The sequence below is a fragment of the Sus scrofa genome, chromosome 9 (assembly GCF_054392235.1).
Source record: "Sus scrofa isolate SSC_HxYL_T2T_F1_AM1 chromosome 9, Sscrofa_HxYL_maternal_Yorkshire_Landrace_v2.0, whole genome shotgun sequence".
NCBI classification, from domain to species: Eukaryota; Metazoa; Chordata; class Mammalia; order Artiodactyla; family Suidae; genus Sus; species Sus scrofa.
The window spans coordinates 2,992,210-3,015,006 of NC_139391.1; the positions used below are offsets into that span (position 1 = coordinate 2,992,210).

General features: G+C 44.2%; 1 long non-coding RNA gene and 1 other non-coding gene across 2 annotated transcripts in view; one reads left to right on the top strand and one right to left on the bottom strand.

The window, feature by feature from the left end:
* The window catches only part of LOC146399656 (uncharacterized), a 186,081-nt gene that overhangs the window by 18,002 nt on the left and 145,282 nt on the right, over nt 1-22,797 (bottom strand). The gene's annotated exons all lie outside the window — the stretch shown is intronic.
* LOC146399659 (U6 spliceosomal RNA) lies at nt 1,081-1,187 on the top strand. The gene has a single exon (XR_014816925.1). It is a non-coding gene; the product is annotated as a U6 spliceosomal RNA (small nuclear RNA).

Here is a 22,797-nt window from a genome sequence, read left to right on the forward strand (position 1 = left end):
TGGAACTACATATTTAAATTAACCACCATGAATGTATAATTACCATACACAATGAAAAGGCGAAACATACATACTAGAAATAAAAGAAAAATCCAAAATAATCATAGATACACAGGTTTAAAATGACTAACATGTAAAGATGAAAATGTTAACAATAATGAATAAAGAAGGGGGTATTAAAGCAAAATGATCTTAAAAAGGACCAAAAAAGAATAAAGTGAAAAACATTACTAACGAATCAATGGGGCAGGAGATAGCATGAAAACTAGCCAATGTGCGAAGTGATCACTGCCGAGAATTTTCCAAAATTAAAACAAACAAACAAACCAGAATTTCTCATTTTCAAAAAGCACACTGGGGGTAAGTTATAAAAATAAAAGTGATATAATTCAGAAATATTTTAGTATAGTGGGAGCGATAGTAATAATCCTAGTATTACTACCTAATATTTTAAAGCATTTGGTCTAAGCCAGGTATCCCTCCAAGTTCTGTATACATCTGACTGATTACATACTGGCAACAACGTAAGAAGTAAGGCCACTATTATCTCCATTTACAGGTGAAGAAACTGGGGCACAGATAGTTTAAGCCATTTATCCAACCTCAGAAAGTACAGTTGCCTAGGAAATAAATTGCAACATATTGAAGACAAAGAAAATCTTTACGTACAAAAAGAAAAGAGCAGTTCTCTCCAAAGTAAGGAAAATTAGGCTGAAGGCAGACTTCTCCTTAGGAAAACAGAGGGCTGAAGACAATGAATAGTGTTTTTAAAGAACTGAGATAAGACAGAGATCAATATAGAAATTTATACTCTATTTGGGCTGAGAGAGAAACTGCACTTAAAATTTTTAAGGACTTGTGTCATTAAAGAATAGAATGGAAATATTAATTAATTTTAGACTTTACTGAAACAAACAGCTATATTTAAAAACACAAGCATGGATATTAAAAGAACGAACAGAGTTTGTAATTTCAAGTTAGTAGAGATAAAAGGGGATATAAGGAAAATCTGACCCACTCAGTAGAAACCAAGACGTAAGATTTTATGCAGAAAACCAAGTGGCAAAAATTCAACCCAGTGCTTCCAAAAATACTAAATTTATACTTAAATTGGGACCACACAGAGACAATTAGCACAGACTCTGTGCAAGGACTGAACACAAATTCATGAAGCATTCCATGTTTTTCTGCTTCTGATCGAGAGTCATATTCACAAGTCGACTCCATATAAAACCAAACAAGTCCTTTCCCTCAACTGAAAATACCAGTCATCCACAGCCTCTTCCCTGGTGCATGAATCTGTCTATGTACGCACGCAATAAAACCATGATTTAACCAGAAAAAAAAAAATCAACACGATTCATAATAAAATTAACACCTTGAGATGTTTAACAAGGAACAAACATCTACCACAAATAGAGCAAACACTGCATTTAATGATGAAAGTTGAAAATAATCTCCTTAAGGTCAAGACTATTAAAATATGCCCTGTATCAGTATTCTGCTCCACAATGAATTATAGCTCTGGTGATCACTGTAAGATAAGATAAAAATTTTAGCACTAAGGATTAGAAGGCGAGAAACAAAATATCCATTATTTTTAGATAGTATGATTACTTCCCCAGAAAATCCAGTAATATCTACAACAAAATTATTATAATTAACAAAAAAATTCAGCAAGTTTATTATGAAAAAATCCTGATGCAAAATGTGCGAAGCTGTCCTAAGAAGCTGCTCCTAACAAACGGCACCAGGAGAGAGAATGTCGCAGATATTTCATAATTAAACTCACAGGGGCTTTTAGGAAAAATCAAATTTTTTTGGGGGGGGGTCTTTGTCATTTTAGGGCCACACCTGCGGCATATGGAGGTTCCCAGGCTAGGGGGTCTAATCAGAGCTACAGCTGCCGGCCTACACCACAGCCACAGCCACGCAGGATCCAAGCCACGTCTGCGACCTACACCACAGCTCATGGTAACACTGGATCCTCAACCCACTGAGCGAGGCCAGGGATCAAACCCGCAACCTCATGGTTCCTAGTCCGACTCTTTTCCATGACAGAAACTCCAAATTCATAAGTCAATTTTGATGATTCCAGGGAGCAACGGGCCTCTTGGCTTGCTAAAAAGCTAATTTTTTTATTAATAAAAAGAAAAGCAAGACTTAAGTAATACCAAACTTTTATAAATCTGCTTTTGAATTTGCTCACTGACAACAGTCTAATAATTGTGTCTACCACATACAAGTAAATTTGCATGTGAGTAAATAACTAAATGTCCCTAAATTATTTTTTCCACCTGGACATAAGCTAAATTTACTAAACTGTATGCAAACATACATATGCACACAACCACACAAAACGGAATCCTAAACCGTGTTATTAATGTTAACCAAAAAACACCTAAGCATCAATCCGCCAACATAAGAACTTCACTCAAGAAAACTGTGCAACTTCATCGACGTATACAAAGAAACGTCTAACTACTAGGAGACAACCACATTCATGGAAGAGAAGTAGCAATAACAAAAAGTGGCCGTTTTCCCCCAAATTAATTTTTTTTCATTTTTAGAAGTTTTATGGAAACGTAGTTGATTTACAAGGTTGTGATCATTCCTGCTGAACACCGAGTGATTCGGTTACACAGGTACACACACCCATTCTGTTTCAGGTTCTTTTCCCACGTACATGATCACAGAAGACTGGGCGGAGCTCCCGGTGCTATGCAGCAGGTCACTGTAGGCCCTTCCATCTACCACGATGTGCACAGGCCAGTCCCAAACCCCAGTCCATACCCTCCCCCCAATCCTGTCTGCTTTGGAAACCATAAGTTTGTCTTCAAAGCCTGTGAGCCTGTTTCTATTCTGCAAATACATTCATTTGTATCTTTTTTTTTTTAGATTCCACATATAAGTGATAAGATACGATGTTTGTCTTTCACTGCCTAGCTTCACTTAGTATGATAGACAAAACTAATTTTTTTTTTTTTTTTTTTTTTTTTTTGTCTTTTTGCTATTTCTTTGGGCCGCTCCCACGGCATATGGAGGTTCCCAGGCTAGGGGTCGAATCGGAGCTGTAGCCACTGGCCTACGCCAGAGCCACAGCAACTCGGGATCCGAGCCGCGTCTGCAACCTACAACACAGCTCACGGCAACGCCGGATCGTTAACCCACTGAGCAAGGCCAGGGATTGAACCCGCAACTTCATGGTTCCTAGTCGGATTCGTTAACCACTGCGCCACGACGGGAACTCCCAAAATTAATTTTTAAACTTGATGTAATTATAGCCATAAACCTAACAAGCTTTCCATGAAACTAAAAGTTTATCTTTAAATAATTATGAATTATGAATTTCCAACTAAAGAACCAAACATAGCCAATACTGCTCGAAGAAGAAAAATTGCCCAATCAGATAACCAAATCTTTTTTTAAAAAAAATTCATACTATTTAGAATAATTTACCAATGACAGGGAGTAGACAAATACAGCAAAGGCACAGAACAACAGACTAGACCCTTGCATGTACACAAATCTGTATATACAAAGGTAGCATTACAAATCAGAAGGGGAGCATGATGCTTAGATAAATGAGGCTGGAAAAATCAACTCTGTGGAAACTCAAGTTTTTCTGCCAACAAGAGGCAGGGACACATACCGTCCCTTACCAGATTGTAAGATAATTGAGAAACTGTACAACACCTCATATATTTTCAAAAGTACCATCATAAAATGCGCACGACAGACATTTAAGAAATTTAACAGTTTGCTGTACTGCTTTATGGATTTTTATAGAACTAAACATTACAGATACTTTTATAATACTTTCGTATAACCCCAGAGTTCCTTTCCTTTCATGTCTGCTTATTAGCCACTCTTGGGAAGTTTGTATGTGTTTTTCTAAGTTGAGATACTTTTACTACGTACACAGTTGTCTATAATAAGTGCAGTGCTGTGTTTATGTTTCAAAATCTACATACTGTTTCCATGTTTGTGCAGCTTCCTTTTGGAACAGCACTACATTATTGAGATTTATCTGTGTTCATATACACAGATCTCACTTGATCATTTTCTCTGTATGAAAACACAGTGTCTGAATTTCACTGTACGAACATACCATGAACATGCTGATCCGACAGAAGTTATCTGCATGCTGACCACAGCGCACAGACCCCAGACCAGCTGGTACCAGAAGATCGATGGTGTTGACTCCCAGTTACTTGAACACCAACCAGTCTGCCTGTTCACAAGCTGATCTGGCACCCTGCAACCCTCCCACTCACCCTGTCTTTAAAAACCCTTCCTTAAATCCACCGGACAGCTCTGGTCTTTTGAGCACTAGCCACCCATACTCCACGCATGGCTTCGCAATAAATGCTGCTCTTTCCTTTACCAGTCAGGGTTAGGACACTGACTTCACTGGGCGCAGGCAAGCAGCCCCGAGTCTGGTTCGGTAACACCAACCGTACCTAGCAGTAGTAAACGTCCTGCTCCTCACCACTGCTGGTGACACTGTTGTTCTACTGACAAAACGACAGCATTACCAGTGGTGGCAATTACTGACAAGGCTGCCCAGCGTGTCTGCCTCATTCGTCCCACCTGGCCAAAGGACAATGCACGAAGCCATCTGAACTGTCCCTAAACAATTCAAACTGCCAAACGGATCAGGTGAGCTCTGGCCAATACATTGCAAACCACTTTCTCTGTCTAATTAACGAGTGTTTTAGTCAAGAGCTGGATCTATCCACACCGGACTGAAGCCCTCCCTTGAAGACAGGCTCTTTCTGCGGCCAAAGTCCTTGGTAGGGAAAGGATAATCCCTACCCAAGGAATTCCTCTCAAACTTAATAGCCATCAAGAAACCCGATTTTACTGCCCAGATACTTCAGCAACTCTGTGTTTTGTGGCCAGCTTTACAACACCTTCACTGTGTTTATCACTTTCAACCCTCTGGGTTAGTCAAACACACTAATGGCATGATCAAGACTCAACTGGCAAAATGTGCAGAAGCCTCCAATTACCTTGGCCAACAACACTGCCCTGAGTCCTTCTACATCTCAGACCCACCCTTTCTGAACTCATAAACTCACTCTTCGAGATAGTCACAGGGTGTCCAATGCACGTGGACACCTCCTGCTTCTTTTGACCCCAAACTGATAAAAACAGAGATACTCTTTCATTACAAAGGCCTAGTTCTTTCTAACAAAAGTAACCCTGTTTTGGCACATCAGTCATTTCACAGGGCACTCTCAAGAGATGAAGAACTTAAGCATCGCAGCCAGCACACTGGAGATTTCATCTCCTGGAAAAGATGCCTCCAGAAGAGGTCTGCTCAAGCTAGTTGGAGAGACCTCTCTCAGACCCTGCTAACCAACCCTATCCCACCAAGCTCCAAGGAAGAGATAGACTCTTGAATTCACACGACATGCCTAAAGAGGCACTGAAATCTGACTGGATCTGCATGTGATCTGGGGACCTGAAATAAAGATTTCCCAGAACTGAAGCAGATGACATCAAATGAGATGATTTCCTCAAGAAACCCAGATTAGCTTTGTTGGAATTTTGTCACCAAACCGTTGATGATGATATAATGCTTCATATGATCCCCGATGTCTAAATTCTTGATAACATCTGGGGTCTATATAAAAAGTGCCAGAGAGTTCTCCCTCCCACTCCTTGTTACTCAAATGTAACTCCAACAGCTTTCCAATCTGTGCACTTTTTCTCCAACGTGACACTAAACTCAAGAGAGGCCCTTCCTGGCACTGATGGACAAAAAAACTACTGAAATTGGAAAACCTGACCCCTGATCAGCAACGCTTTCAGAGGAAGATGTTGACAAAAAGGGTGGAAATTGGGGAGTTCTCGTTGTGGCCCAGCGGAAACAAATCCCACTAGGAACCATGAGGTTGCAGGTTCCATCCCTGGCCTCGCTCAGTGGGTTAAGGATCTGGTGTTGCCGTGAGCTGTGGTGTAGGTCATAGACTCAGCTCGGATCTGATGTGGCTGTGGTGTAGACTGGTGGCTGTAGCTCTGATATGACCCCTAGCCTGGGAACCTCCATATGCTGTGGGTGTGGCCCTAAAAAAAAAAAAAGTCTGGAAAATGTAAAAAATTAAAAAACAGAAACTTCAATTAAATAGAGTCAGGAGACCAGAGAGGAAGCTCTCACATTCTGGACAACAGCAGAGTCCAAAAGGAAGAAGGTTCTTCTTTGTTCCTGGCAAGGACACAGACATGAAACGCCAGGGGCTCGTTGTTTGCTCTGGCCTCTCAACCTCCTTACTCCTTTATACAAGCACTCTCCTTCCTCTGCTGTGAGGGGTCTCACACATGGCCTGCCAAGCTCTTAGACCCCAAATTACAATTCTCTGCTGATCTTGATTAGACCCATCCTTCCTGGAGAAATAGCCAACAGTCTGTTTGTTTCGGGTTAGCACTCTTTAATAATCCATTTATCATTAGGTGTTTATATCAATTTTATACTATATCTTAATGAGTTTTTTCCTTTCAAATAAAATAAATAAGTTATAAATCACATTTGATGGTGAAAAGTACTAAGGTAAAAAATACATCAGGAATAAAAAGGGTACGCGATTAAGAGATTCAAACTACTGAGTATAAAATAAATAAGCAAAAAGGATATATTTTACGGCAGAAGGAAATATAGTCATTATTTTGTAATAAGATTAGAGTATCATCTATAAAAATATCAAATCACCATGTTGTACACAGGAAACTAATATAATATTGTAAATCAACCATACTTTAAAAAACACATCAGGGAGGGTAAGTAGAAGTAGAAAAGGGAATAGCAACTTCACATAAAGTGATTAGAAAGATCTTCCTAAGCTATGCTGGGTCCAAGACCTCAAGCATTTGAAAGAGGAAGTCATTCAGTCATCTGAGGAAAGCATCTTCTAACAAAAGTCACAGCAAATTTAAAATTCTAAGGAATTTAGGAGTTCCCCTCATGGCGCAGCAGAAATGAATCCGACTAGGAACCATGAGGTTGCGGGTTCGATCCCTGACCTCGCTCAGTGGGTTAAGGATCCAGTGTTGCCGTGAGCTGTGGTGGAGGTCAAAGACGTGGCACGGATCTGGCATTGCTGTGGCTGTAGTGTAGGCTGGCAGCTGCGGCTCCAATTTGACCCTTAGCTTGGGAGCCTCCGTATGCCACGGGTGAGGCTCTAAAAAGACAAAGGACAAAAAAGAAAAAAAAGAAGAAGAAGGAGCAGGAGATACAGTCAGAAGGAGGCTGTTGAAACTGTATGAGAATTAACACGTCGAGGTGCGGGCTGAAGGGTAGGTCGTGGGTTTTTCCAGTGTGTGACCCCATCTTCACTAAATACATCTGCAATCGACTATTTCCAAATAAGGTCCCATTCTGAGCAACCGGGGGTTAGGATTTATCAACATATCTTTTATGGGACGCAGTTCTACCTGAGGTCAACCTTTTAGGCACAAAGTGTACAGTGTGAGCTGTGAGTTTGGGAAACTGTGAGACGCAAAGGGACCGTGTCAGGCAACAGAGCTCTGAGGCTCCCTCTTCACTTGTGCAGGTGGAAGCACGGCGGTCAGGAGGATGGAAAGTTTTGTCCACATACTTGGTAAAACCTGAGCACGCCCAGAAGAGATGGGGACTCTCCATGTTCCAGTTTGCAGGAAAATGATTGCTCCAAGTCATACTTTTAATAGAGAAAGATTTATCATTTCAATAATTTATACTTCCCAAGAAAGCTAGTAACGACAGTTGTCTATGACAGTTGAAGGCAGCTACTTCTCAGGGCTAAAGACACGCACAACTTCATCATATTCCAAATACGTGTTGGGAGACACGTCTCTACCATCTTCTCTTAGCCTCTTTGCTTCTATTTTCTCTGCTGAAAACTCCATCTTGTCCTGCTTTACTTGACCCCATCTTCCTGCTTGAAAAGCAGTCGCAGTGCTGGTCCATGACTTAAGCTTAAGAACAAAGACCAGAGTTCCCATCGTGGCGCAGTGGTTAACGAATCCAACTAGGAACCATGAGGTTGCGGGTTCGGTCCCTGCCCTTGCTCAGTGGGTTAACGATCCGGCGTTGCCGTGAGCTGTGGTGTAGGTTGCAGACGTGGCTTGGATCCCGCGGTGCTGTGGCTCTGGCGTAGGCCGGTGGCTACAGCTCCGATTGGACCCCTAGCCTGGGAACCTCCATATGCCGCAGAAGCGGCCCAAAGAAATAGCAAAAAGACAAAAAAAAAAAAAAAAGAACAAAGACCTAAAGGCATAAGTTATTCATAGGGTCAGCTGAATGAGGACATTATGCGGTGGTCTAGGCACACCGGACCTGTGCAGATTGCAACACAGTTTGCACAGCATGATAGGTCCTGTTAAAATAAGAGAAAGAGAAGCCTCATGGCCCCAGGGGGTTTATGAGCGGTCGTTAGCGGAATATACATCAGCAAGGAGAATGAGGTGCAAACCTAGGCACGCGGGGTTGCTGCAGAAAGGCATGTGGGTCTGAGGAATTCTCTAGATGCTCTGCATAGACAGCTGGCACCAGGCTTCCTCAAATGCTAATGACTGTTAAATACCTAAAGGTCAGAGTAAAAGCTTAACTAGCTGCCAGCTATGTGACTTTTTTTTTTTGGTCTTTTTGCCTTTTCTGGGGCCGCTCCCTCAGCATATGGAGGTTCCCAGGCTAGGGGTCTACCGGAGCTGCTGGCCTACACCACAGCCACAGCAGCCCAGGATCCGAGCTGTGTCTGCCACCTCCACCACAGCTCACGGCAAGGCCGGATCCTTAATCCACTGAGCAAGGCCAGGGATTGAACCCGAAACCTCATGGTTCCTAGTCGGATTTGTTAACCACTGCACCACGACGGGAACTCCAGCTATGTGACTTTTAAAATAATAAAAGAACTTTAAAAAAAAAAAAAAAAAAAACCATATCCTGCACCTACAACCCCCTCCTCGCTTGACGTCATCCTCAAAAGCACAATAAAAGCAGTGTGGTTTCTTGAGGCGGCGCTCTTGGTCCCTGAGACCTTGAGTCCCCCGGTTCCCACCTTTAATTAAGATAAAGGTCTCTGTGTCTTGTTTTATGTTAACTTTTTTCTTAAGTTCCACAGCACCCGTTCTTCAGCCCCGTCCTGCTGAGCTGGTCTCTGCAAATGTGTCTCTGAACCATACTGAGGAAGAGGTCACTTCTTGGAAATTCTCCTATGTGTGTTAATTCCATGCGTGGAATACAGATTCAACCAATGTTTGCCACCTCCGACATGGCTCGTCTTACATTGGTCTGTTCCTCCTCTGGTTTCCTGCTTTCCTTGGATTGTTCCTCAAGTCTTTAGGTATCCATAGTCCTTAACTGATCACTATAAATGTAAGGCAGCCATCTGAGATAAACTTCCTAGCTTCTGGCCACTAGCATACCTATCTGGCCTTTAATTCCTTTTTAAACTTCTCCTATTCTCCTGAGAATGATGGAATATAGACTCACCAAAGAGAACTTTTTTTATTTTTACTTTGTTGTCTTTTTAGGGCCATACCCACGGCATATGGAGGTTCCCAGGCTAGGGGATGAATTGGAGCTATAGCTGCAGGACGGCGCCACCGCCACAGCAACGTGGGATCTAAGCCGCGTCTGCAACCCACACCACAGCTGACTGATGGCATCACCAGATCCTTAAACCACTGAGAAAGGCCAGGGTTGGAACCTGTGTCCTCATGGATGCTAATCAGATTCGTTTCCGCTGAGCCACAATGGGCATTCCAAAGAAGAACTTTTGGGACAGAAAGAAAGGACACCCTCGGAGTTCCCTTGCGGCACTGTGGGCTAAGGATCCAGTACTGTCACTGCTGTGGCTCAGGTCGCTGCTGTAGTGTGGGTTTGACCTCTGGTCCTGGAATGTCTGCATTCCATGGGTGTAGCCAAAAAGGAAAAAAAAAGGACAATCTTACTTAGCAAAGGAAAGATCCACTGAACTCAGGAATTTCCAACCACCTATCTCTGTTCTGAAAAACATCTTAGAGTTGGATGCTCCTCTGAGATCAAAAGCTAATTAAAAACTTTCAAATGTGAATTTGAAAAAAACTCGGCTTTTAATCATCAAATTAAGTTGATGTAGTTTACGTGAACTCCAGAAATCATGGTGCCCCTCTCAACTTAAATTACAAGTACACTAAATCTACAGACTGATTTAAAGACATCGACAAAGACGCTTAAATTCATTTAAACGGAGAGGATTCCATGGGGAAAAAAGGCAAAAGTCAATGGAAAACAGAAAAATAAGAAAACAATATATTTAGAGCTCATTATTAGAGACCATCATAGCAGAAGGCTTTAAAAGCCAGGGAAGAAATTTTGGTTGCCATGGAAATGTGTCTCTTTCATACGACTTAGCAGAATGTCAGGGTAGGATTACGGCAAATAAGAGTACGCCTGACTAGCATCAAATACTGCACGTAAGGGAAATACTCTGAGAGGTCCAATCTAGAGCAGATAACCTGCAGGTCTAGAGTACGCGTTCTGAAACAGATAGTCTGGATTGGTGTGAGGATTTTAGCATCTGCTTCATCGTCGTTCACTCTCTGAAGTGCCTGAGTTTCAAAGCAAAGTATGTGGTCACTCTAGCTTTATGGGTCTGGAGTTCAAGACCTTAGGTGGATGTGTCCTGTGTCTACTTAGCTTAACTGAAACTACATTTTCTCGAACTTTCTTCCCTGGGTAGTTCAAGGTTAGTGTAGGCCACGAAGACATTCCGTTGGGATTTAGAAAGCAGAGGTGAAGCAACAGCTATCTTCTTCTTGGTCTCCTTTGCCCAGGGAGGTGACAAGGGACACTACTGCAGCTCGCAGACGTCGTCGCTGACTCCCCTGGTGGCTGTGGGGCACTGGTTCAGCCGACAACTCCTTCAGTTTCCGGTCAGCTCCCTCCTTCAACCTCCCTGATTTGAGGGCTCGGCAGGAGGTTAGTGTTGTGAGAAAAATCAGCAGCTTCTTTTGCAGCTCACCTGCAACATCGAAGTGAGGTGACTGGATGATCGGAAGTAGTAAGAGACCAATGCAGTCCCCAGCTCATCCTCATGGGTTCAGTTCCTCATTATTCTCCCCAAGTCTTTTTGTTTGTTTGTTTGTTTTGTTTTGTTTTTTTAGGGCTGCACCTGCAGCATATGGAAGCTCTCAGGCTACGGGTCAAGTTGGAGCTGCAGCTGCCAGTCCACGCCACAGCCACAGCAACACAGTGTCTGAGCCACATGTGTGACCTACACCACAGCTCAGGCAACACCACATCCTTAAACTGAGCGAGGCCAGAGATCACACCTGCATCCTCATGGATACCAGTCAAGTTCATAACCCACTGAGCCACAACGGGAACTCCCTCTCCCACGTCATATTCATCTTACCTCCCCACATGCCGGCCCTGATGACTGCAGGCCCACCACTGATCACAGAGAGAACAGTCATATTATTGCATGAGATCAAATCCCTATAATCGATCCCAATTCCTTATTATTCCAAGTAACAGTTCTGTTTCCTGGATAGAACTCTGATACAACACCTGACAGACAAATAAGAAACTAACTTCCACAGGGTTGACCACGTAAGCCAAGGGGTCATTCAGAGTGAAAGAATAAAGTAGATAAGGAAGGTTTACAATGAGGCCACAGTGAATTACAGCAGTGCATGCCTGTGTAGAGTAGGATGAACCCGCAAGGCCCACAGAAGGGAAGTGCAGCCAGATTTGTAAAGGAACAGAAAAGGTGCTGTGTGATGAAATTCAATGGAGTTTTCAAGAAGAAAAACACTGTTACATGTGCTTTTATATATTCTATTTTATTTTGTCTTTTTTAGGGCCACACCCACAGCATATGGAGGTTCCCAGGCTAGGGGTCCAATCGGAGCTGTAGCCACCGGCCTACACCACAGTCACAGCAACTCGGGATCCGAGCCGCGTCTGCGACCTACACCACTGCTCACGGCAACGCCGGATCCTTAACCCACTGAGCAAGGCCAGGGATCGAACCCGTGTCCTCACGGATCCTAGTCGGGTCCGTTAAAAACAAGGCAGTAGGCCCAGAACTGAGTCACTCATGCTAACCCCACATCACCAAAATGAAACCTCATTATAATTTTGATTCTTAGAAATGAGTCTAATACCAGTCACTCAGGAATTGCCTGATCAGCACAGGTTAGTTTACCTGCCAGATAAATCCTTGCCATCTCCTATCAGGAAAGTAACTTTAGAACAACCCGCCTTCTTCTTTGCCTGGTACAGCTTTCTTGTTCCTTTTCCCCTCTGTCTATAAAATTCATTCACTGTATACCTCAGCAGCAATCCTTTCTATCTACTAGATTTGACTCTGACCCATAAACGAATCCTTGAAGAAAGCCGCGAAGATTTTTAAAATGCACTCAGTTGAATTTTCTTTTTTAGCATTTCCTAAGGGTAAGCAGAACACACTTAAGATGCCTTTTGAGCAATACGGAAGCTACTGCTGGCCGTTCAAGTACAGTGACATGGCTAGATATCCACCAGGAGCACGCTGGAGAGAGTGGGATGTGGAAAGGTAAACAGAGTGGGCGGAGTAATGCTCTCGCCAAGTTTCTGAGACGCCGAGGACAAAGGCAGAGCCGTATGTCAAGGTATGTGAGGTGGAGATGAGGGATTTTTGAAAAGGAGAGAGATGCTGGCCCGTGTGATGGTCACAGGACTCCAAGGAGAGATAATAGCAGGTCGGACTCACGTAAGTGTTGCCTTCCCCTTCAGAGACCCTGCGAAACTAGATAGTAAAAAACCAAGAAAAAAAATCTTTTTAATGTAAATTTGTAGCAGTGAGAACAGAAGAGAGTCTGTGAGGGGATGGGGTTTTGAAAATGGATGGAAGACGGATGACGGGTAGAGCAGCCAGGGCAAAAGCCACAACCCAAGCCATCTTATTGTTCACAGATGAGCAGATTCACCCACACACAAATACACACAAGAGAATCAGCTGAGTCAGAAACTCAGGGACAACCCATCCAGTGAAGAATGGGCCCTCCTGCTCAGAAAGCCTGGAAGCAGAAGTTCCACAATGTGAATTCTAACCCCTACCCAACACAATCTTCTAGCCCCCCAAATCCTGGCAGTGGATGCAGGAGGGTGTGACGGAGGAAGAGAGGCAGGTGAAAGTCCAGGGACCCTACGTGTGAGACAGCTCATGGCTGTAGTCTTCTAACACCATCAAAACTACAAATGGGAAATGACTACACTACCTGGTGGCTCAGATCACAATGTCCGTATTTCACATATTAAATTAGATGACAGAGATAATCTCCATCTTTCCAGATGCAATAACCTTTATCTTTCCAAACTCTAACTTGGTGGAAAGGCAACTATCACTGGATCAGTGTTTGCAAGTTTGTTTCCTTCTCCGAGATGTTCTGGGGTTTATCAGCTGTGAAGGAAAAAGCCCTATCTTAGAAAAATAATTTCTGCTCTAGCCAAAATCCCCACTGACAGTAAAAGTTGGCTTACTTCTGGACGGGGGTGGAATATACACTAGAGGGTCCTTTAAGCAAGACTTGAATGGAAAGAATTAAATTTTTGAGCCCCTACTTCATGTTGGGCACTAGAATTGTCTCATTTGATCAACTCAATGAAAACCAGTGACGTGAAATGTGCAGTAAAGCCAGTCTAATGACACCACATTGTGGCGAAGGAAAGGGCGGAGCTTACTGCAGGGCCAAACCAGAGTATGGGCGCTTAAGGCTCAGGAGACCCAAACCCCCCTGGGGATTTCAGGAAAGGCGTTTTTTTCAAAGGCAAGGAGAGGGAGAGAATCACAGCGTGGGTGATCAGCTCATGGACAGTTGTCTGACTGGTTGACAGTAGCAGGGCTGCGTCACGGGAGTGTCACATCATCAGTTTCCAGGCTCTAGCTGATCTGGGGAGCTGCGTGCTCGTGGTCCTCACGCAGTTAGCTTCTTCCGTCTGGTGGGGCTTTCAGTATCCACAAAGCAACTCAGAAAGGTGTTATTTACACACTTCAGGGAGGAACTGAAAACTGTGTGCCTCTGCTCTATGGCTGTTCTATTGTTTCCATTGTCACCAGTTCTCCTGGCCCAGCCGCTATTTTCTCTACCTGCTCTCCTTCTTTCAATCGCTAATTCTTGAGTCAGGCTTTTGTGACTACGGTGAGGCCTGGGAGACTAAGGGTTCTCTAGAAACAAGAGGCGGGGGAGGACATGCAGAGGGAGGGCATTCTGTCCAAGGAAGGCCCCATAAAGTCTCTCCTGGTTCTAGAAGAGCTGAGAGATTAAGCGAATGGCCCAAGGTCACAAGTTAGAAAGTAGAGACAATGGCGTTTGAGTCCACTTTCCACGTAAACACATGACTTTAAGGCAAGGAATAACAATGGCTGTCTCGTCCAAATTCCCACATCCATCATCTGCAAGGCATAAGGCCACCTGATAGTCTACTCACATACAGGTATTTTCTAGCAAGTAGGATGATCCTGTAGGCAGATAAGGCAGAGGTTCCCTGGACAGAGAGTCGGGAATGGCTTTCTTCATGTGAGAGAAGCCATCTCAGCCCTAAATCCTTTGGATTTCGAAGCCACAACGCCTGCCCTTGCATCCGGCATCAGTAATTAATAATCTTCAGGGAACGAAAAAAGGAAAGCAAAGGAAAAGCAGTCAAGAAACAGTAATTCAATGATAAAGCAGCGTCCTAGTTCTTCCACAAGGGACATACGTCACAATTTGATACATATCTTCGGGTTGTCCTATGGGAACTACGGCCCCCACCAAAGTGGAAGACGGTGGCTGCAGGCCAAGGTCCCAGAATGCTGGGATCCCAGGCGATGCGGATCTTTTCTGACCCTCATGATTTCAACCAACTCAAGTCTGGACTCTGGCAGCCTTTGCCCCTCCCATGCTACGCACGCCTCTGCTCAAGCCCATTCATGAATATACACAGACCCTCAGCTTACAAGTTCCCTGCGCTCTCCTTACTACAACAGGTCAGGATAATAAGCGCTTCCTTCCTGCTTTGTGCCTTTGGCGCGACATTCACCAAAAGGTAAACTCGGCTTTTCAGGTAACAGCAGGAAACTCTCAGGGTTCAGCGAAGAAAAGGAGGCCCTTCCTTGCTGCCTCCTCTGGCGAGGACCGCCCTCCTGTTGGCAGCTGGGTAACGGCCTGAGAGGTAGGGAGAGAAGTCCACTGGAGGCAGGATCTAGTGTGGTGTGATGTCGTGAATTATAATAAGAAATACGTACTCCATCTTCATCTCGTTGACTAAAAAATAATATTCACAACCTAAAAGTTGAGAGGTATGAGATTTATTTGGTGAACAAGACTGAGGACTTAATCCTGGGAGGCAGCACCTCAAGCAACCCTGAGGAAACTGCTCCCAGGAGGTGAGAGGGCAGCTAAGACAAATAGGACTTCTGCAACAAAGGGCAGGTAGTAAGAGCAAAAGATCACTGCTAATAATAAAAAAACCAGATATCTCGGAGTTCCCGCTGTGGCACAGCGGAAACAAAACTGACTAGGAACCATGAGGTTGCGGGTTTGATCCCTGGCCTCACTTGGTGGGTTAAGGATCCGGTGTTGCCGTGAGCAGTGGTGTAGGTCACAGACGAGGCTCGGATCCGGCGTTGCTGTGGCTGTGGTGTAGGCTGGCAGCTACAGCTCCGATTAGACCCTTAGCCTGGGAACCTCCACATACCTCGGGTGTGGCCCTAAAAAGCAAACAAACAAACAAACAAACAAACAAACAAAAAAACAGATATTTTCAAGCTAAGGAATTTAGCACTTTTCTGTGTATGGGAAGACGCAAGGGTCTGGGCTCAGTGACCTTAGATATGCACCCCAGTTATCTGAGGCCAGCATCCTGAGGACTCACAGTTGGGGGGGCTGCGGTCTGGTGGCTGCTAGATGGCAGGGATTCTGTGCTTCCTTCCTGAGTTCCCTCAGGGCTCCCAGCTCTGCCCACTGGCAGCGGTGGCTACAATCACTAATGACTGTGACATCCTTTGTTTACTAAGACGGCAGGCAATGTTTTATTTTTCAGTCCCATTTCCTGACGCAGGGTTCCTCAAACTCTCATAAATTCCTTAGTTAAGAGAGCAGTAGAAGCATCTTTTGCTCCACTCACGCAACTCTGGGTGGGCTCCCCAATGGGGGATGGTCACCTAAAGACAAAGCATGATGAGAAGGTTTGTATTTTCAAAGGCCTCCACTCCACCCTTCTCCAGAGAGGAGAGAGGGGCTGGAAGAAACAAATCCTATGTGAGAAAGCGCCCATAAAATCTGAGTAGCATAGGGTGTGGAGGGCTCCCAGGTTAGTGAGCACGTCCGTATACCAAGAGGGTGATGTCCCCCCACTGCACAGGGACAGAAGCTCCTGCACTCAAACCTACCCACGCACCTCCTCATTTGGCTGTTCATCCACGCCCTTTATTATTCTTTAATTAACTGGTAAACAGAACTACACATTTCCTCAGCTCTATGAGCTGCTGCTCTAAGAAATTCAACAAACCCAAAGAGGTGTTTGGGAACTGGAAACTGGCACTTGCCGTCACTCGCCATCTGCCCCTGCACGAATTGAATCATGAGCCGCTGCAGCTGCCCACCCACAACCCCCCCGAAAGGAGTTCAGGGCGGAGGTCAGGAGGAAGACACTCTGTGCTCTGGGACGACTGGCAGGACAGGTCCTCAGATGGTCAGATATTTTTAGGAGAAGATTTCATGAGCCCAATTCTTGCATCTCCTCGTATCTAGAAAAGCACCATCCTTCATGGTGATGTCTGCTCCTTGTGACTAGTGGTGACCTCAACAAGACCAGCAGCAAACGTCTGCAAAACGTGAGCATGACACCTGCCATCTAGCAGCCACGAGACAGCAACCACTCCTCACAGTGAGTCCGGAGGGAACTCCGGCCATAAAAGCACAGGACACTGGCCCCGGAGAGCTGAGGTGCGTATCAAAGGAGGGATTTCAGTGAGCTCAGACCTTTGTACTTTCCCACAGAAAAGCACTAAACTTGAGCTAGCTAGGCTTAACTTGAGCTAGGCTTAACTTGAGCTAGCTAGGCTTCTGTTAGCAGCAGTCATCTTTTGTTCCTACTACCTGCCCTTTATTGCAAAAACTCCTAAATATCCTAGCTCCCCCATCAGGTCCCACAGTTTAAGGGCTCAGTCCCAAGTCTGAGACCTACACCACAGCTCACAGCACCACCGGATCCCTAACCCACTGAGCAGGGCCAGGGATGGAACCCAAGTCTCATGGATTCTATTCGGGTTTGTAACCCACTGAGCCACAAGGGGAACATCTTTCAGTTGTTGAGGGTTTCAGTTCTACAGAAGATCTTGAAGACATTATTAAGTGTATCTCTTGGGGAGCGGGGGGTGGGTGGGTGGGGAACCAGGACCCTGCCCCTAGGCTGCACTACTATGTGCCGGCTCCTCCCTGGCCTCAGCGTCCTCTCCCTTCTCTGACGAGCAGCTCTTTGAAGTTACCCTTTGGAACTCAGGGAAGGTCGTGCGGCTGAAGTTTATTCCCTAAAAATAAGAAATGGGGGATACAAAGGCTTTTGTGCCCAGGATCCCCACAGGGCCCTGCTCAGTTTCACCAAGGAAGACAGGGTTTTTATTCAAATACCTGGGTTATCTGACTTTTCTTCCTCTTCTCCTTCTCTTTGGATGGCACTCAGGCCAGGCTGAGCCACTCTGGCATGGAGACTGCCTCGAGCTAAGAACAAACAAGGCCAAAAGGCCAGAAAGAACCTTGAACTTCCACCTAACTGCTTAAAAGAACTGAACACAGGATTGAGGATTAAGGTGGCGGATAGAAGGACTGGAGCTCAACTTCTCTCCTAAAAACAACAAAATTCACAACTAAAAGCTGAGCAATCTCCACCCAAATGGACCAGAAACCTTAAAAAAGATACCCTACTCCAGAAGACAAAGAGGAGGCCACATCAAGAGGTAGGAGGGCCGATTTCGCGATATAAACAACCCCATACCTCCTGGGTAGGAAGCCCCACAGACTGGAAACTAACTGGTTCACAAAGACTCACCTATAGGAGTGAGAGTTATGAGCCCCACATCAAACCCTCATGTGCGGGGATCTGGCACTGGGAGAAAGAGCCCCTGGAGCATCTGGCATTGAAGGCCAGTGGGGCTTGTGTGTAGGAGCTCCACAGGACTGGGAGAAATGGAGACCCCATTCTTAAAAGGTGCACACGGACTTTCACGTGCACTCGGTCCCAGGGCAGAGCGAGGTCTCCATAGGAATCTGGGTCAAACCTGACTGCAGTTCTTGAAGGACATCCTGGGAAAACAGGGGTGAATGCGGCTTGTTGTGAGGGAAGGACATTGAAAGCAAAGCTCTCGGGAATATTCAGCAGCCTTGCCTTTCTCTGGAGGTGGCCATTTTGGGAAAATCTGGCCCCACCCATCAGTGCTGAGAAGCCCCAAGCCAAACAACAATCCAGGTGGGATCACAGCCCCACCCATCAGTGAACAGGCTGCCTAAAGAACCCACAGGCACACAGCTGCCTCTAATCTCACCCAAAGACAAAGCCCAACCAAGCACAGAGGGACAGGAATCAGCTCCACCTACCAGGGGGCAGGCATCAGCCCCTCCCATCAGGAAGCCTACAGCAAGCCCCCACACAGGCTTCAGCCACAAGGGGGGCAGACACCAGAAGTAAGAGAGGCTACAACCCTCTTATCTGTAAAAAGTCACCACACCAAAAACCTATAAAAATGAAAAGACAGAGACCTATAACTCAGATGTGGGAGAAAGAAAAAACCCCAGAAAATAAGCTAAGTGAGGAGGAGATTCTCAGCCTCTAGGAGAAAGACTTTAGATTGTTGATGTTGAAGATGATGCAAGACATTGGAAATAAACTGGAGGCAAAGATGGATAACTTACAGGACACACTGACCAAAGAGATACAAGATATAAAACTTAAGCAAGAAGAGATGCAGAATACAATAACTGAAATAAAAATTCATCAGAAGCAGCCAACAGCAGAATACAGGAGGCAGAACAATGAATAAGCAAGATGGAGGACAGATGGGTGGAAACCACGGATGCAGAACAGAAAAGAGAAAAAAGATTGAAAACAAATGAAGAGAGTCTCAGAGAACTCTGGGACAACATTATACACACCAACATCTGTATTATAGGGGTGCCAGGAGGAGAAGAGAGAGAGAAGGGGACAGAAAATATACTCCAAGCGATAATAGCTAAAAACTTCCCTAACATGGGAAAGGAACCACTCACTCAAACCCAGGAAGCACAACGAGTACCATATAAAATAAACCCAAGGAGGAATACACCGAGACACATATTAATCAAACTGACCAAAATTAAAGACAAAGAGAAAATCTTGAAAGCAGCTACAGAAAAGAAACAAACAACATACAAGGGAACCCCAATAAGGTTATTGGCAGATTTTTCAGCAGACACTCTGCAGGCCAGAAGGGAGTGGCATGATATACTTAACATGATGAAAGGAAAAAACCTCCAACCAAGATTACTTTACCCAGCAAGGCTCTCATTCAGATGTGAAGGAGAAATCAAAACCTTCACAGATAAGCTAAAGGAACTTCTCTAGGCAGAAAAGAAAAGACAGCAACAGGAAACAAAAATACCACAAATGACAAGGCCCACCAGTAAAGATATATATATACAGTAAAGATGTACTGTATATATATATCCATGCACAATTATACCACCAAAATCAGAAATCATGAGAACAGGTGGGTACAAACGCAGGACACTGGAGATGAACTTGCAATTAAGAGAACAACTTAAAACAATCTCATATACATATAGACTCTTATATCAAAACTTCAGAATAACCACAAACCAAAAATCTACAATTGATACACAAACAAGGAATCTTTGAAGAAGAAGTATATCTCATAGTAAATAAGCACATAATCCACCATGAAGGGGGTCATTTGACATCATTCTGGGAATGCTGAAGTCTCCTTAGATCTGATTCTGATTTCCTCGCCATCAAAGAATTTATGATAAAAAAAGAATTTATGACAATTATAATTAAATAATGCAACTGTACAATTAAATAATACAGTTCTGCAACTGTATTATTCATAACCATTTCTCTCCATGGTACAATGTAAGGTCTATAATGTCTTGTTTATCACATCACCTAGAATGGTGTAATGCCTACATTGAAGAATCAATAAAATGGAACAAATTGTGAGGACATATTTATATAGTTACACTGTTTTTTGACCAATTTATGCATTTTATATTTTATTTATTTTCAGAGGGTGTATTATTTTTGTTATTCTTACCAGTTAAGTCATTCTTTTCACTATGCTATATAAAATATTTAATGGTATATATAGGCCTTTCTTCTTTATAAATTTTAGTTGCATAATATACACAATTTTAATATAACACCAATTTTTAAAGAAAAATTGAAATGTAATAGATAATACTAAATAGTAAAGATGAAAGCCATACAAAATGGGATAAAGTATAGAATAAATTTCCTACTTGTCTCAGCATATTTTCCATTCCCCTTCTCCAGAGGGAGTCACTTAATCTGTTTCTTGAGATCCATGATATAATAATCTGTGTGAATGTAACTGTGTTTAAATATATGTATTTCATTTTGTAAAAAAAATAAAAAAAAAATTTTACAGAAAAAAAAAGAAAAAAAGAAAATTAAATCAAAAGATGGTTTAAAATAAAAAAGAAAAGAAAAGAACTGAACACAGGGAGTTCCTGTCATGGCTCAGCAGTTACGAACCCAACTAGTATCCAGCAGGATGGGGGTTCGATTCCTAGGCTCACCCATGGGTTAAAGGATCCCGTGTTGCCGTGAGCTGTGGTGCAGGTCACAGACGTGACTTCGATCCTGTGTTGCTGTGGCTGTGGTTGTGCTGTAGGCTGGCAGCGATAGCTCCGATTGGACCCCTAGCCTGGGAACCTCCATATGCTGTGGGTGCGGCCCTAAAAAGACAAAAAAAAAAAAAGGAACTGAACATAAAGAGCCTGTTCCACAAGGGAACTATCGCCATAGCTCACGTTCTCATGCTCATGTTAATTCTCCTAAGAATGCCATATATTATTACAGTGATGTTCTACGGTTTAATCTGTCTTATGTCATTGAAATTATTTTACTAGCCGAAAGAACCAAGAAGGGAAGGGGAACAATATTCCTGTCCGCACACTTCTTTGTTGGCCGGGATCACCAGAGATTTCAGAAGAGGTTTCTGTAGTCCCATGAGAGATATATTCTCTCAGCTAAAGATGAGCCAGCTGGAAGGAGAGGGTGGGGAAACGCCAGGCACCAGAGACCCAGGGACCTCCACTGCCCTCCTCTCTGGAATCAATGGATTACAAATGGCTTGGCCAACTCCTTGGGATTTCCAGTCAAAGCTGAAAGGAGGGCTGCAGTTAGGGCGAGGAAGCACCTAGACTGCAAAATTGAAACACTCTCCTTGTAAAGTTCCCTGGGACCCTAGGCTCCCCTCTGGCCTGACCCAGTTAGGACCCCTGGATGGGTCACTGTCTCTCTCCAGTCTCACTGGGGAGGGCTGGGTCAATCGTTTTCCCTCAGAGTTTTCAGAAAAGGGTTAGAACTTTTCGAGGAGAACTCAAGTTAAAAACTGGCAGTAAGAAAAGAAACCAAAGCTCAGAAAAAAAATCTCACAAAGAACATTCACTAACCAATGTTTCACCAACGTTCATTTAAAAAAAAAAAAAAAAGGCATTTCTTAGAAGTGAAAGAAAACCAAGAAGTGAAACTGAAGGTCTGCTGGCTGTATTGGGGGTCGACCTGAGCATTGAGGGTGGAGCTGCGTGGTGACAGGAACTTGTGGGTGAAGCTGATTCTGAGCCCATAGGATTGCTTTACCGCCTTCCTTAATTTATACAGTTACTGAAGTCTTACCATTTACGGAAAACTGCTGACACTGGGAGAACCCAAGGTGGCTCAGACACAGACTGTCATCTCTAGACCCAGAGCACAGCAACAGAGAAGACAGAGGTGCTGATACAAGGGCCAGCATAAGAATGAAGAAGAAACTACACTCAGGTCCCAGGGAAACACTGGGGGGAACACGGCAGCTGCAGATGCTCCACTTGGCGTCCCGGGTTCTGATAGATTTGACCTTCAGACCAATTACGCACCCAGGAAAAAAGAATTCATATCTGACTATCTGCTTTCGGCTACATAAGCACTGAGCGAGATGAACTGGTTTTATCCGCATTAACATCAGGGGTGGTAGCCAGTGCCCCTGGTACACACTCATGCCATCACTTGGCCGCGTCTCCCTTATTTAGCTCACCCTCCCACCCAAGACTCAAGCAAATGTACCAGTAACTGTCGGATCCTGAACTCAAACTAATGACAGACATTAAAACTCTTGCTTATTAGAAAACAGCTATGCTCTTAATGTAAAAGTAGGAAAAAATAAGTCTTATTGGAAGGACACCATGCCAGCCCCCCTATACCTTCTTTGTGCCTCATGTCAACTCACTAAAATACCTATTAATATCCGCACATATAACTGAGGAAACAAGCTCAGCAAGATAAGCTAATTTCCTTACTTAATCACCATACATTTTGTTCATCTATATATTTCATGTCTGGGGTATAAAGATGAATAAGACTGACCCCGCCCCCCCCAACTGGTTGGAGCACAGGGAGGTAGGATATTTGAGGTTTGGGGGATGGGAGGATGTAAGAGACCATCGAGGGCTACCACACAGCACCATGTGGTAGGAGCACTGTGCGAGTGTGATAAATGCTCTGAGAGGACAGCCGTGAAGCGATCGGGAGCG